Below are 17,341 nucleotides of genomic sequence, written 5' to 3' on the forward strand. Positions count from 1 at the left end.
TAAGCTGTCCGCAAAATCCAACCAAATTTAGCCTTCATGAACATCCTCTTAATATCGGATGTCATATTTTAGGTCAGGTCTTTAATTCACTGCCGTTTCTGTGGAAAGCCCTGTGTTAGTGTTTTGAAAATCATGGAAAAAATGGCTTTTCCGACGTGGAAGTTTGAACGTCAATATTGGCAGCATTAAAAAAAAAAAAAAAAAAGGAAGCTAACATATCAAATGTCTGACTCCTTCTTCCCTCATTTATTCCAACCAAAGGTTTTGTTCCACATAGAGCACAGAGGTAATGATCAGGCATCTGTTGCCATAATACAGCGAACTGGGGAGGACTAAGTACGTGCAATTCAATAAAGTATATTTAGCATATTTTCATTGCACCAAATATCAGCTGATCCACCTCTTATTAGTATAAATGGCATAGATTAGTGTCAGGCATTTTCAACAGTGAAGAAATTACAGGAGTCTGCAAGGCTCATTAGGCTCTGGCTGCATGTTAACGAGGGGCCAGGCCTTATTAATAAGAAGAGGAAAAGATAAAAACTCAGCTTCGAGGAAAATAAAGGAACAGAGCCCTCCTTTAAAAATTCTCCGGGATTTAAAAGCGAGAAGGCTGCACAGGGCGATTCCTTTCCTTCCTGATTTCCCAGACATTGGTGACAATGGGTATTTTCCTTGATGGAATTATTTATTTTTTGCAAAATGTATAAAATATATGTATTTGCATATATATGTGTATACATATTGTGCCGAAAACTATGTTATTTTACTGATTTTACTTTATTTATTTATTTCTGTTAGAAGCTATGTTATCAAACATTTTCTTTTGCTTTTGGAGAGCTGCTCTGGGGTCTGAGTTCAGGGGGGGCATTTCAGTTTTCTCTGCCTTCTCCCACACAGTCAGTCAATGAAGGTGGGAAGTGACCTGCCCACAGAAATCAAAGGATCTGTGTCTCCTCCCAGCTTCCCCATCTCACTGTGTTCAAAAATCTGAATGGCAGTACTCGAAAAGCCATCCTTCCTCGGAGAGGAAAAGAAGAGGCTTTCCAGGGTGTTGATAATCCAAACAGGGCTGATGATGGCTTTCTGTTAACCCAAAGCTCCTGATGAATTCTGCTTGGAGAAAACCAGCTCCACGAGTAGCCATTTTGTTTCAATGTTGAGAAATTAATCAATATAGGCTGACTCCTTTGTACAGGGAGTATAAGAGCTACACACAGAAGAGTAAAACTTAGGGTCTTGGCTAGAGGGTGCGTTGGTTCAACACTGTGTCATACCGAAGGCAAATGAAAGCCCTCCAGGCTCAGTACACGCGATGAGATGATCTTGAGAAAGGGAGAAAGAACAAACATAAGATATTTCTCAGAGTCTTTAAAATGTATATATATCATATTCACAATGGAGCAATTCCACCGCACAGCTTTTTATTTAGTTTTTAATGTTTATTTATATTTGAGAAAGAGAGAGTGCGAGCGGGGGAGGGGCAGAGAGAGAGGGTGACACAGAATCCGAAGCAGGTTCCAGACTCCGAGCTGTCAGCAAAGAGTCCAACGAGGGGCTCGAACTCACCAGCGGTGAGATCCTGACCTGAGCCAAAGACAGACACCCAACCGACGGAGCCGCCCACACAAGCACCCCTACTGCATAGCTCTTTAAAAGCAACAGCAGAATAAATGTAAATAATGCAAAATTGAAAACCGCCCACATTTTGCACTTCTGTAGTCTTTCAGTCACAAATATTTCCATGTTTCTTTCAGGCTAAGTTGTTACAAAAAGATAAGTTTTTACATTCAAGGAAAGACAGCTAAAGTAATAGTCTATTGTTGAATAGTCAACAGTAATTAATTTAGAGTTTCTGGATGTTTTGAATAATCCTGCAGTACCTTTATGCCTAAAACTCCCATTTCTTTTCTACCCTCTGGTGTCCACTCTGATTCACCTTTTGATTTTTCCCACTGTGTTCAAAATGGAAGTGAAATGATCATCTATCTTGAGGTTCGTTTTGAGCCAACATTACTCCAGCGTCGTGATGCCAACACAGAAATGTTGGGAGTCTGGGCACAGAGTGGTGGGTTCCGTCTACATGCTACCTCCTGAAACTGGTCGAGTGCTTGAAGCAGTAGTAATTGTCATCTTAGTCCGCATTATTCTTTTTTAATTTTTTAATGTTTATTTTTGAGAGAGAGAGAGACTGAGACAGAACGAGAGGGGGAGGGGCAGAGAGAGAGGGAGACACAGAATCCGAAGCAGGCTCCAGGCTCCGAGCTGTCAGCACAGAGCCCGACGCAGGGCTCAAGCCCAGAAACCGCGAGATCATGACCTGAGCTGAAGTCGGATGCTTGACCGACTGAGCCACCCAGGTGCCCCCTGCATTATTATTATTTTTTTTAATAATTTTTAAAAAGTGTTTTTTCTACTCCACCTAGCCTGTTTTCACAGACCAAGAATCGGTTGCAAATTACTGCATATATGCCATTATATGTTTAGAAATATTTCCCTCTAATAAAATTCTGTGTATATACAAAATTATATCCTCACATATTTGACTATAACCTTTTAGAAATGCCGGTTTTTAGGCACTGGATAAGAATTGTCTCAAATAGTTAAATCAAACTGCTAGGAAGCCAATTTTTTTAAATAACTCCACAAATGTGTCCATTTTAACTATACCAGCTTCATCAAGGCAACTGCTGTGCAATAATGCCGCAAAAGTTTCTCACAACGTGAAGGAAGTAACTGTTTCTCTTTTCTTTCTAATCTATAATATGGAGACACAGAAATATTTTCTGACCGTCATCTTTCCAAGCAGGCTTTACCGATCGAATTGGAACCCAGCTCGTGGAAACTTGGAAAAACTCAAACCTCCAAAATCCCCATCATGAAAGATCGTGTGTTTCACTTGCTTTTCCAAAGTGACAAGACGTACATTAAAAAATATTTCTCTTATTGTTACATTTCAGGCACGTTTACTGTTAGCTGCTTGGCTTCATTATGTATCATAGTCTGAATCTACAAATCAAGTATAATTAGACTTAGGGAACTGATTGGATTTCTAATTAAGCTACATTGGAAACAATGCACAATCAGTAAATACTCTGACTAGGTACATTTTAAAGAGCAACTCTTGGGCTTTTTGGTGATGACTAGACGCCAGTGTCATTAAATTTGTTGGTGGCAAGCAAATTTTAAAGCTAAAATAGAGGCAATTAGTAAAGATCTTGAAATATTTAATCACGTTTGTCCAATTAGTGTGCAATTAGGCAGTGGTGTGGCGTGGGACAGGCATTCTGCTTCAGTGCTCGGTACAGAAGGATCCCTTTGAAATTTTGCTGTTTAGTTTATTGATATATAAAAAGGAAGTTATGGTTGTAATTTCCAATTTAAAAAAAATACTGTGCAGATGGTCTGACTATATATTTAACAATGTTAAACAAATCCAAACAAGGGAAGCATGTTACCTGAAATTACGCAGCTGTGATCTGTGAATAAGCTCTGGATCATGGTACATTACAGCTGCGTTTATCTCCATCATTGAGCCCGCCAGGCATTTTACACTGGAGAAATCGGGAACCTGATAAGCTCCTCCAACAGGTCTTAAAATGACTGGCTGCCCCTTCCTTGACCAAATGCGCCCTCCCTGGTGCCCTCCCTGGAGCTCAGCTCCTCTGAGTTCCAGTGGTTTACATTTTACGCAGAGGGCTAGCCAGGAAGAGATCCTGCAAGAAATTGATTTGGTAAGTATCGATAAGTTGAACAGCAACGTTTCCCGGTATTCTCATTGCAAAGGAGTGCTCCTGTCTACTTAGCTGTATCCGGGGATGGGTCAAGGTCAATGGGAGGGTTAAGTAAGGAAGAATGCCTTTTATTTTTTTAAACACTTAATTTGCATCGCCTTGTTACAGAACCCAGTACCACTCTCTTTAGCTTTGCTGGAAAGCAAAGAGTATTTGCCTTTCTTTTCCGGATAATCTTCGGAAAGCAATATCCTTTCCATTTAAAAGAGAAGAGCTAAGGAGGGGGCCCGGGGCCCTGTGTGTCTCAGGCAGCTGTCAGACCCAGGGATGAATGACCTCAAAGATACCTGGGAAGTGTCGGTCCATGGGGTTGTCAGATGCGACAATGAGGTAATGGTAAAAGAAAACTGAGGTACATAAACATTGGTGGGGAGGAGAGGAAGGTGGGTTGGGGGACTAGGAAGAACTTTCTATGTACTCTAGTATTCTGTGGAGATTGTTTGGGTCAGAACAATGTCTCCCATTTTCTTCTGGGGTATTGACTTCATGCTCAGATTTAACAATCCAAATATCATCTTAACTGGGAAAGAAAAAGATGTTCATAAATAAATAAACTTCTTTTTCTAGACCCTGGTAACCTAATACATGGAAATATGTTCAATTGGGGAATCTAAGGAGGGGCTTGGGGGATATAGATCCATTTCTCCTAGGTGTGCCGACCTGTCACATTACTAGATGTAAGTGTCTTCTGTTTGGATAACTTGGAAACCAGTGAGAAGAAAATCCCCTGGGTATCCATAGATGTAGAAGGAAGAGTTCACAAGAAAAGTGCAAAAGAAAATGTCCTTGAAAAAAAGGTGAATTTATTTGGAGGATGGGATTAGCATACCCAGGAATACAAGACTTTATAATAGGCTTACTGGGATTTTAGTTTAGGGAGCCTTTATCATATTTATTTACATATCTACCTTCTTTACCTAATTTCGAAGGCATTTTTGTCTGTCTAACATCCTGGAAGCAGGTTACAATTATCATAAGTCAAAGCCAGCTATTTTGAAACCTTTGGTTATAATTAAATTTTATACGAAATTTAATTAAGTTCTTAATTAAATTCTATCTTTAGATTTTTTTGTAAATTTGTAATTGTAAATGTAGTGAATTTTAAATGGAAAAAAAAAAAAAACACAACTCAGGACATTAGGGAATAAGTTCGCCATTTATTGTACCTGTACCTTACTCTTGACCCTGCAGGTAGGGGATCCTAGATCATGGCTGTTGGCTGCCGTGGGTCATTGCAGGCAGGTCTAGAAGGATAATGTGTCCTCAGCCCCTTCTGCCTGCTGTCCAAGCTGCTAAGGGAGGGGAGAGTCTCTTGATTTTTACAAGGACGTGGCAGTAGGTACCTGAATGAGTTTGAGAAGTCAAATAATTTCCTGTTTGGCATAGCCCCGCTTTGTTTGGTGGTCTTTCGACAGTCTTCCTTGCCTCCTGTCAGGGTCTCTATGTCCCTGTGCTTTTTCCATGCCCCCCTCCCGCAGCCTGCTCTCAGAGAGCCTTCTGCATAGGCTGAACCAGATTTAGTAAATCAAAATATAGGCTGCCCCGTTCAGTTTGACTTCTGGATAAGCAGCGAATAATGTTTTAGTATAATAAGTGTGTCTAAATATTACACGAGATATACTTACACTAAAAAGTATTTGTTGTTTATCTGAACTTCAAACATAACCGGTATCCTGTATTCAATTCAGCAACTTTACTTCTGGAACACATTCACACTTAGGTATACATAATTGAGAAAAGCATCATCTTTCACCCAAGGGCATGTATATTTTTGTGTCAGTTAGAAACTCAGGTGAGAAGCAGAGAGCCTAATGTTGAAATTTCAGGCATCCATGAAGGTACTGGTTCTCAATCTTGGCTGCATATTATAATCACCTGGGGAGCTTTTAAAATCACAATGGGTAGGCCAAAACCCAGACTAATTAGATCAAAATCTCTGAGGGTGGGACCCAGGCATCAGTATTGTTTAAGGTTCCCTAGTGATTCCAAAGTACAGCCAAGTTTATAAACCACTGAACTAGAGAAGGGTTCTCAACTATGGCTGCACATCAGACCCACCTAGAGAATTAAAAACATGTACTCATGTCTGGACCCCAACCCCAGAGGTTCTAACTTAATTGGCCTGGGTGGGAGTCTGGCATCCATAATTTTGAACCTCTCCGGGAGATAGAGAACCACTGAGTTAGAAGATGTGCAAAAGCGTCTCTTGAGGAGCGATGGGTCATCCTAATACTCTACAAATCACACCGGGGTCCTAATGTGCTCACATCTAGAGCTGTGTGCGATGCTTGGTTTCTGTGAAAAGACTCCATCTTCCCTCCATGGCACTGAATTTGTCTACTCCCCAGTGTAAATCAGGGTCTTATATTTCCAGGGACACTTAGGATGCCCCTGAAAGTTGCCTTGGGGGAAAAAAAATCAGATGTGACTGTGAAGTATGAAAAGCATTTTTTTTTTTCTAAAGGCTAGAATAAACTGTATCCTACTGGGCCAGATGGGTAGATTAGAGACTTGCCATGAGATAAACGATTATCAGGCGATCTGGAAAAACCAACAGGAGAAAGAGATTGGACATGAAAATATGGTCAAAGGAAAGAAAAATTCCACAAAAAGATCGAGTGGGATGGGAATGAAAATCTTAAGGATCCAATGAACGAAATTAAGCTTAGCCTGGTAGATTTTTTTTTTTTTTTTTTTTTTTGCCGCAAACCAAAACAAACCTTAAGAAATTGATGTGTGTGAGTGACAAGTGGCCACTGGGAAGGACTAGCACCTCTGGGCGAAGTTGGCTGAAATCAAACTGACAAATGCTGTTGAGTAAACTGACAACAGACAGGCGATGGGCATCGGCTCCGTATTACTTGTAACCCACACTGTTACCCAATGTGGCCCACAGCAAGACCTATTTGTTCATTTGTCATAGATTGTGCAGTTCAGAAGATGGGAACTCCTTCAAAGTACTAGCCCTGAGGAGAGAGTAACTAGGCGAAGAACGTTTGGCTGAGGTCAGATGCCAGGAAGGACACAGAGCAGGTACCAAAGCTCTGTAGGAAGAAGAGTATGAACAGATCCAAAGCCAGGCTGAGGTCAGGGTCTGATCAAGAACAGGAGATGTTAAGTCCCACTGTGTGCACGTGTGTGTGTGTGTGTGTGTGTGTACGTGTGTGTGTGTGTTGAGGATCTCTGGTGAGGGTCAGCAGATGTTGAGGAGTAGGTAAAACAGAAAAACTTGGAAATACACACTAAAATTATAGAGCAAGTTGCTGGACAGCTTCCTGCTGGGTCAGAGCCTCCATCCAGACTCCTGTGCTGTTCCTCTGAGAGCATGGTCCTGGGGCCAGATCCACACTTAGACGTGGAGCTGCACCACCCTGGTGTGAAACACCTGCCTTGGGCAGAGTTTCTAGGGACTGAGGCTGTCTTGCCCAGGGCCACTGAAGAAGGAGCAGCCGCCACGTCCATATTTTATGCCATGTGATCCCACCCGTCCCACAGCTGGTCGGGATAGGAGTGGGTATCCTACGACAGGACAGGAAGCCCTGGGACTAGGCCGTACCTAGAACTCTGTTCAGAAAAAGAGAAGCAGAGTCCATCAGATTTCTCTCTTGGAAATATGAACTAAGATATTGTAACAAATATATTCGGATGGTGGGAAGGGGGCTGCTCAGGGTAAATCAGGGTCAGGGGAGGCCATGGGGGGGTCGTGTTTAAGGGGGTTGGAAACATTGATGAAACAAAGGCGGCTGATGATAGAAAAGAAAACGGTGGAGATACGCTGAGAAATGAGGAGCCATGGAAAGAAAAGACATAATGCCGCCTTTGAGACAGAGAGTAGCTGATCCCTGGAGCTGTGTTAATTTCTAGAGTTTTGCAGCTTGTGGTCCAGTTCCAGTCTGTGAGTATCCTTACCACAACGCTCTGTCCCCTTTTCTTGTATTCTGAATGGATCTCTGTTGCCCTAACCACAAGCATCCAACGAAAACAGAAGGACACAGAGCAGTTTGTGGTTCCCAGCGAGAAGGGCTACTACTAAATGGGGTCTTGAGAAACCGCCCCCCCTTCTCAACACCCTGAATGGGTCACCATAGTGACAGATCTGGAGTGCCATAGCAGTGCTCTGGGCATCTTCTTGGGGGCTGTTTATTCTCTAGTTCCTCAGAGTATCCCCTCCCAGAAGCCTCCTGGCTTGTGGCTATTCCGCCAGCTCTCCCAGGCTTCCAACTATAGGTTGCTATAATTTACAGTCTCACAATATTTTAAGCCATTGTTAATTTCATCCCCAGTCCCAACTAGAATACCCATCCAGATGGTCTTGAGCAGTAACTCAAGTAGTTGTAGAGCCAACTCTTGGGTTTACGTGAAAGAAGTTCACATCACCTTGACTCATCCTTTCTGTGCCTCACGTTCCTTAGCTATAAAATGGTGATCATAATCGTAACTATGCAGAATTAAATGAATTAATACACGTGAATCATTTAGAAGAGTATCCAGGGAATATTAAACCCTTAACATACATGCGCGATTATGTTGCATGCATGCCCCCCTCTTACTCTCAGGGACTTCCATTCTTTTTATAAATGCACCCACCCACCTCCCTAACTTGGATGCCTACTAGAAGGGAGGGTGTCCCTTGACCTAACACCCTGGTTATGCCGAGTACCTTCTCCTTCCGTTGCCAAACTTACTTTGTATTCCATCTTGTGTCTGGAAGGCACTTACTGTGCTTTTGGAGAGGCACCCATTTGATCATTGATTCTCTGGAAACAATCTCCCACCTTTGTTGACCAACCCATTTCGAATTCCAGTGAAAGGGAGTTCAGGCTACTCAAAGTAGGATGAATTTAGGCAATTCTACCCTCAAAGTGATCATAGACCCTCACTTTTCTCATTTGACCTAGTGGTAGACAATAAAGCATGGCCATTGTGTCAACACCCTCGCTCAGAATGAGGCAACGCTAATCGGCATCTCTTCTGGTTGTTATCTGGGCTGCTAAAAAGAGCGAAAAGCTAAACATAACAAAATGACTAACCACGACCGAGTAACATCAACAAAATAATGATGACCATTTGCTATATATACCCACCCAAAACAAGGCATTATGATGACCGCTTTCTACAAATTATCTCCTTCAGTCCTTCAATAAGTCTGTGAGGTCAATGCTTTCCATTTTATTTTTATTGATGGGAAAACTAAGGCCTCAGGAGGTTCAACGACTCTTCCAAACTGAACAGCGAGCACGTGACAAAGCCAGGATCTGAACCCAAGTCTGTCTGCCTGCGAAGCCCAAGTTCTTGGCCTCCATACTACATGAGACATGATAACCCAAGTGGTTACGACTTGGAGGTGATGTAGCATCTCCAGCCTACGTGTGTGTGAGTCCTATTTGAGGACTTAGAAGCCACAACCAAGAGGAAAACAGGCTTTGGGAATAAAGAGGGGGATGTGGAGCCCATTTGCCCCTTCTTTTTTTTTTATGTTCTGTTTTTAAGGACAGAAATAAACCATCAAGCAGATTCTCCTTTTTGGACAATTGGATTCTAAGCTAAAACATCATGGGTACGTTGGGGAAATCCAAAAGGTGTAGAACAGAGCTTTTAAAAACAAAGTAGGTCATTGATATATACTTTGACACACGGCAAGTGAATTTTATTTGGTTGTGAGAATTCTCTGTGAATTTCCAGAGGCCCCTTCAAGTAAATGATGGCCCTCTGGAGGGTTGTGAAAGCAGGCAGGGAATCTGTGTCTCTCCTCTCCCCCAGCCCCTGCCTCCTTGGTACCCCTGCTCTTGCTACACACTTTCGAGAGGGAGGGAGTGATTATATGCAGCTTAAATTTTGTTCGCAAGAGTATAGAAGACGGAGAGGCAGATAGCTTTTTTTTTCCCCTAAAAGAGTGATTCTTGACATAGCTCTGTGGCTTAGTCACCATGCTTCCTTCGTGAGATGCTCCCGGGGGACTGAACATGGTACCCATAAGGATTACAGTTTTTGCCAGTTCAAAACTTTTTGGTGGGGAGATTGTACATCGAACTCAGGCCTTCCTACGGTCACAGCGGTTGCCTGCCAATCTTCCCAGCTGGCGGAGGACTCAGCAATTTTGATATAAAGAAAGGAAACAAGATGACTTTCTCTCTTTGCCCTCCCCTGCCTGCCCCCTCCCCCCATATTGTACACAACCATGTGGATTTGCTGAACAGGTCTGTAAAGTTAATTACACTGTGAGTGCTTGGTAACCAATGAATTGTAAATTGTGCATTATTAAAACAGCATCAGAGCTCTGACTGATCTATTATTCTTGGGGGAATGAACAAAGATAAGAGCTTTATGTGCTTTGGAGGTCTTTCTTGCCACCATACAGCAGGCATGGAGAGGAAATATCAAGTAGTTCTTCATTTTGTTTTGTTTGTCTGCAAGTTGGATTCAATAGAAAGAGTATCTTTTTTTTTTTTCCTATTCTATTATTAAACTGTTATATGTGCCCTCCCCCGCTTCTGTTGTAGCGTCTTAGTATGGTAGGGGGCACTCGGTAAATGCTATTCGGCAGTGATTGTGATAATGGGCACCCAAAACGCTCCTACACAAGCACAGTGCCGTGTCACCCGAACGTGAACAGGAGATATACGATATGACGCGGCATCGTAACCAAATAAATTGTGTTGATGTAGTGCTTCTGTGCAGCGACTCAGGAAGAATTCAGAGTAAACAGTAGGACACAGAAAATGTATCGGCTGAGTATGTATGTGCCTTGGGCCTCGTGGCTTCAGCTGAAAAAAAAAAAAAGACTGGAAGAAACAGTTTTTCTTGTCTCTTCCTTCTAGACACAACAGGATCACCCCTGGGACTTGCTTGTGAACCTCTCTTTTTACTGAACTATCTCCCCCATGCAGAATTTCTCAGTGTCTTTTTCCTGGCCGTGATGATTCCTTCCAGGCCCTTTACACGGTTCTCCATGGACACTTTCTCTCTCCGTAACTGACCGAGCCCGCGGTCCCTGGAAATGTAACTGCCAGCCAGCCACGCTGCATTACCCTTACAGTAAGCAGGCGTTCTAGCCAAGAGTCCGAATCAGGTCCAAGGCTACCACGCGGCATTCCATGCCCCCTGCGCCGCCCCCCAAACATAAACCTGTATCAACCCACCATTTCCGGGGGGAAATAGGATGCCTCAGGACTGGGCTGTCCCTGAATGCGACGCAGGAGCAGATCCGTAACTCGTGGGGCACAGTGCAGAAAGGCAACGTGGGCCCCTTACTCAAACAATTGTGAGAAATGTCAAGAGGAATGCCGTCAAGATGGCAGAGCATTGCCCGAAGTGCAGGCCCCTTCCAGAAGCACAGGCCGCACACCCAGGAGCAGAGGGCCATTTGCCCAGTGGTTTGGGAGAGCCCCTGTATTTTGGGTGCATTTTCATCTCCTAATGGCCTAATTGGACCTTTAGGGCACTTTCAGTATTCTTCCCGGGAGAAGACAGTGCTGCCCATTTTTCCCACTATGAGCTGGGGGGGGACCACATCTCCAAGTCTCCACGCTCAGCACGGGACTGCTATGGCCCGGAGGGGGCCCAGGGGGAGTGGTGTTCCAGCATCTAGTCTGCGAAGGCTCTGGGGGTAGGGTGGAGCTCAAAGCAGCTTGAGAGAGGCAGACAGACACGCAGAGAGATTGCCATAGAACAATGGACAGAAATCAGCTTCCTCATAGAACCTAATCTTAGACGTCGCCTCCTGGTTTTTCTGACCCTCCATTGCGGCCGCCTTCTTGTTCTTCAAAGAACGCCTGTGATTTTGGAGGAAAGACGACAATAGATTCTTTAGTTTTATTGTTAATGAGCGTATCCTCACCTGTTCCTTCATCTATGAGTTTGGCACGGGAAGTGGGGGTAATGGCCAGAGGACGTGGGGACGGAGATGCTGTTAGGGAGGGCAGGGGAAGGAAGCATCACGCAGATGGTTTGGGGGTGATGGAATCACAGCAGAGCGTAGCTGGTAGAGGGGAGCAGGGGGGGCAGGGGGACCCTGGCGCCAGTAAGCTGTACCCAGCCCAGCAGGTCTAACTTCCTACAAGGCCCTCTGATCTCAGTGTGACCCAGCCAGCTCTGTGAGGTCCTCCACCGCTGGCTGTTGTCCTCAAAGAACAGATGTGTTTAGCCGGGCAGGTGTATGGAGTGGATTCAGACATCGAGTCTTCTTCTAGATTCTTTGTCACGAGAATCTCATGCGTGCAATTTCAGGGAATGAATAGATCAGCCCAGAAGGGGCAGTGGTCTGGGTGATAAATTTGATTCAGGTAGGAAAATTAAAACGAAAACAAAAGCACAACAGCATGTCCAATCGTTCATCGACTGGTTTGTGGCTGTAGGAGATGGGTCTTGCTTTCGTCCCCAGAACGCCAGCAGAAGACATCATATTCGTGGGGGTGGGGAAGCTGAAAACAGTGTTCTGATGGCGCTGGACTAGCCTTTGCTGGGCATCAGTAAACTGAGTCAGAAGGTTCCACCTGCCCCAGGACAGGGAGCGGAGGCTCCTTCAGGCAACAGGCCCTATTTATGGGTGCAGTGCGTCCTAAAATTCAAAAGAGGGCAGCAGATCACTGACACAGCCCATAGCACCAGGAAGGCATGGAACTTGAGGAACGTCAGCAGGAAAATTTGCTGGCTTATCCAAACTCTCGTCATGCAAGGGTTAGCCATGCCAGAAATTTGTGTTTCTAGAACCGTGTGTTTAACATAAAAGCAAATCATTAATGGAAGCTCACAAGCTTCGGTGTCATTGAGGGCAAGTGTCGGCCCGTTGGCCACCACAGCATTATTCAGGGACGCGAGACCTGTGATGGCAATGCCAGGACATCAGGACCCCAGGACAAGAGAAATGGCCACACAAGTGCGAGGTGGAGAGACCACCTGTACGCTTCGTGCCGGTCTGGAAGTGCCTTTGCTGATTCTCTGAAATGAGCAGGACCCACCCCACGAAGGGTGTACAATCCCCTCCTATGCAGTCCGTTCCACAGAGTGTGAGACACGCAGGATGTGGGAGAAGGCGATTCTCTTTGATGTTTCTAGCGCTTCCAGAAGACTGAAAGTTCGTGATAGGAAGAACAGGCCCCAGCTCCCTGGAGATTGGGATTTCGGGGAGGCTAGGGTCACAGGGGGTAGAGGAGAGGAGAAATTTGCTGGAGGGAAAGACAGCTGAAGTTCTCAGTCTTCAACCCAATCCTGCAGAGTTCAAGTATTAGGATTTCATTCTCGGGATCACGCAGTGGACCACTTTATGATCCCTTTTCCTAAAAAGAGTGGTGATCGGGTGTCGACCCCCAAACACAGCTTCACAGAGAAGTTCTTCTGTGTCTTTGGCAGGGAGTAACAGTGAACAGAAAGGAAATCTTATTTTTAAAACATACCCTGAAACAACATTGCAAGGCTTAGGAGACCTATCATAGTCTTTCTTATAAAAAAAAAAAAATGTTTTTTTCATGTTTATTTTACTTTTGAGAGGAGAGAAAGAGCACAAGCAGGGGAGGGGCAGAGAGAGAGAGAGGGAGACACAGAATCCGAAGCAGGGTCCAGGCTGTGAGCTGTCAGCCCAGAGACAAACGCAGGGCTCAAACTCATGAACTATGAGATCATGACCTGAGCTGAAGTAGAACCTTTAACTGACTGAGTCACCCTGGCTCCCCTGTCACAGTTATTCTTATGTGACCTGGTTTGAAGTAATTATTTTCACCCCTGATTTTTTTCTAAAGCATTTTAAAATCATTTCAATCTACTAAGCCTCAAACTACATAAGAAATCTAGAAGAATTTGCCTCTTAAAAGTTGAACTCTATTTTTAGCATGTTTGCGGTTTCTAGAAAGAACTGAAGATGTTTTTTTACTCCATCAACAAGTTAGACTATTTAGACTGTGAAGAGTTTCCATTAAGACTTGAGAAAATGCACATGATCTTTTTTTTTTTTTTTTCTAAACCTAAAAATTAACAGCTGCTATCTTGCCTGGATATCCACACCTGATGCCAAAGGGTTTCCAAGAAACATGCCCTAAAACTTTGCGCTGATTTAATATTAAACAATTACTATGGAGCTGAGGAAACCAGCCCCTTTATAGATGCTGGTGAACAGAAGATTCTCTTTCTATGTATAATAATAAAAACCAGACGTGGCAAGAGTGAACAGGTCCACGGTGATTGTGCATTTCTTTGTATTCTCTAAAACAATGAAGCAGGAGATTGTTTTTTACTGGTGTTTCACATGCCACGAAGTTAGATCTGCAAATTGGTAAACAAATCGACAAGCTCCCTAATGTCCTGTAGGATCACTCGGGACTTACCAGGCTCTGGTAGGTATCCTTGGAGTCCGCTTGTGGAATCATCTAGGATGATCATGAGATCTTTCACTTTGAAATAACTCTGGATAAAAAGATTCCTTTCTCTTTTCCAGAGTAGTCATCTCTAGAGTTAAAAAAAAAAAAAAAAAAGTTTTGTTCTCTTAGGAACATAGCCCTCCTGAGAATGATCTCAGTACTCAAATTACAAATGCAAAAAACAAAAAACAAAAAACAACAAAAAAAAACCCCCAAAAGGTTGGGTTTACAGAAATTTTTTAAGAGGGAAATGAACTGCAAGAAAGAAAAAAGAAATACAAATTGCGTGCATCAAGATAAATGGGAGCTGGATATATAAATCACCGTATTCTCTATTGAACTTACTAAAGTAAAGGACACTATGATTTCGAACGCCTGAGCTTTGCTAGCAACTCTGTCCTTATCTTACATCTTCTTACAAGAGGCCCATTTTTACATTCATTTCCGAGCCTTGGTTTCCTTGTCAGTAAAATGAGGGCATTTGATTTTTCGTCAAAATTCTTCCTTTATGATTCAGCAAAGTATTGCAATCGACACGGCAAACTCCCAACCCTTGTTCTCTGTACCCTGTTGAATTGATCTTGGCTCTGTTTATGGCAAAGTGTAGCTACCAGAAAGTATGTTAAACATATATCATCAAAGGCATACTTTGCTAAACCATGCAGAAATGTACAAATTCGAAGCTCTTTTCAACCTCAGTCTGTCTCTTACACACCACTTGGTCTACTATGTATCACTCCAGTGTTATACCTCTGGTTTCAAAATTGTTTCTCAACCAGGAGAATGTTATTAGGGTCCCAGATAATTTAGCACTGACTATGGGAATTGGTGCGTAGGGTTCCTCCCCTGACCGCACCCTCAGTATCTGTCTTGGTCCGGCAGCGCTTAGCTGTGTCTCAGAACAGAGATCAAAAGGCCAACAAGCATTCTGCTTGACCATATTAACAGCGAAGTCGACAGCGGTTGAGGCCCACGTCTTAATTTCCCGTAATCCTCTGTTGTCCTCTGCCTTCTTGCCACTGAGGTTCTTTCTTGTTCCTCAGACTCCAATCTTTCCTCAAACCCTTCTTTTTCCCATCACTGTTTATGCCACTTGTGTCTTCTGTGCGCAGAGTACCTCTGGCTTATTCTGGAGAGAAAGAAATGACCCAGAAAATAGTTTCTGCATACAGAAAGTTGAAAATCAGGGTCTCCCGGAAATGTTGGCCCATTTACCGAATTCTTTGCCATCCACATTGAGGACGGGGTTGCACAGATGCTCCTTGCTTCTCCATTTTTTGTTAACCCCATTTTCATTGCAGTTAGAGAGCACGCACATATTTAGGTCTTACAGGATGAGTATGGCAGGAAGGGTGTGAGGAAAGGAGCTAAATTATACTGAATGGCTCACATGCCTCCCTCTACAGTAGGAGCTTTGCACACATGACTCGCATAAAGACTCCTATTGCCAAATATTGAGACCTCTTTCTATAAAAGAAAGTTTAAATAAGGCTCAGAGGGGTAAAGTACCTTTCCTGAGAGCACACAGTAAGCAGCAGAGCTCAGAACGCAATTCCACAGACTTACTGATGTTTCCTTTTATAAAGCTCTCATTCAACTTTTGAAGAATTAAAGTTATTCTCTCCACTGCTTTCAAATCCATAAAAATCATATACAATTCCACTAAGGAGAAATCTGTTATATGAAACTAAGGTACCATTGTACTCTACCCCGATTTTACACGCGTACGGTATTTTAACATTTGATAGCTATCAATGAGGACAGCTCTAAGGTAAGCACAGCGGTTGGAGAAAGACCAGCTTCCTACATCATGTTATCGGTCATCCTTAGGGTGATATAATATAGTGGGGGAAATGAAATATTCTTTCTCTAAATTTGTTCACCCATTAAAATAATTATTACATTAATGCAAATATATTAATTAAATAATATTAAGATATTATTACTCATTGCTGCCTGAACAGGCATGGCTTCTCTGAACATTCTTGTTGTTTTTAGCTTTTTAATGTTTATTTATTTTTGAGAGAGAGAGAGAGAGAGAGGGAGGGAGAGACAGAGAGAGAGACAGAGCATGAGTGAGGGAGGGACAGAGAGAGAGGGAGACACAGAATCCATAGCAGGCTCCAGGCTCTGAACTGTCAGCACAGAGCCCAGTGCAGGGCTCGAACTCATGAACCGTGAGATCATGACCTGATCAGTCGGGTGCTCAGTCGACTGAGCCACCCAGGCGCTCCTTTCCGAACAGTCTTTAGCTCACCACATTGATATAATGAGAGAATGTAATGATTTGGCATGACCTGTGAAAGGGTGAGAAAATGTCTTCCTGCTTGTATGCCTTTCTTCAGAAAATTTAAGATTTAACACACTAGGTAAAGCAAGGGTTGTCACGAATGTTTTGACTCAAAGAAAGATTCAAATAAGAGTAGGGAGGACTCAGCATCTTGATGGCAGACTTGTCTCAGGGACCACGCCACGGTCTCATTTTCAAAGCAGCTCCCCTTCAGAGGCATCCCCTACCGGTACTGACTTCCTTTCTCCCACTGGATATTTTTGCCATGACCTTCTGTTGATGTTATATCAACCTCTCCGCCTCACTTGATCGGAGCGCCTGCAAAATTGGAAAAGTGATGTCTAAAAGTAGGAGAAATAAACCATGTGTGTCATAACAGCCTAAGGCTCTGTAACATCTTATATTTTACAGAATGATTTCTCAAAGTGAGGTTCCCCGGAGACTTGCCTCAGATTCATCAGGGAGAAGCTACAAGACAGGTTCATGGGTCCTACCCCACACCAGATCAATCAGAGTCTCAGTGGTAAGAGGGAGGGACGGGTGAAGTCAGGAATTGAAAAGTGAAACATCTCTCAAGATAATTTTATATATACCTAAGTAATAACCATCGTTCTAAAATATTTTCATCTATGTTACTTTCTTTGTATCTTTCAAGCCCCCTCTGTGCTAGGTAATTATTACTATACAGCCATTTTACAGATGAGGCCATTGGAACTTGGAAAAGTTGCTTGCCTGAGGGAATATAGCAGGTTGTGGAGCTCTGAGCCCGTCAGTCTGTGACCCTTCGCCACACCACGCTGGCCCTGTAGACTGGAGGGGGTTCTGGCCACAAAGATGTGGTAGCTGGAATTGCAGGTGATAACATAGGGTTAAATTCTTTCATGCGTTTGGAGCTGTATCTAAAAATT

The 17,341-nt window shown here is 43.4% G+C and overlaps 1 long non-coding RNA gene across 1 annotated transcript in view; it reads left to right on the plus strand.

The window, feature by feature from the left end:
* The window catches only part of LOC125939521 (uncharacterized), a 111,047-nt gene extending 94,096 nt beyond the window's left edge, over nt 1-16,951 (plus strand). The window contains exon 3 of the long non-coding RNA XR_007463079.1: nt 16,845-16,951. This is a non-coding gene — a long non-coding RNA (uncharacterized LOC125939521). The remainder of the gene's footprint in view (nt 1-16,844) is intronic.
* The last annotated feature ends 390 nt before the right edge of the window (nt 16,952-17,341 follow it).

The sequence above is a fragment of the Panthera uncia genome (genome assembly GCF_023721935.1).
Source record: "Panthera uncia isolate 11264 chromosome B2 unlocalized genomic scaffold, Puncia_PCG_1.0 HiC_scaffold_25, whole genome shotgun sequence".
In the NCBI taxonomy this organism is placed as follows: domain Eukaryota; kingdom Metazoa; phylum Chordata; class Mammalia; order Carnivora; family Felidae; genus Panthera; species Panthera uncia.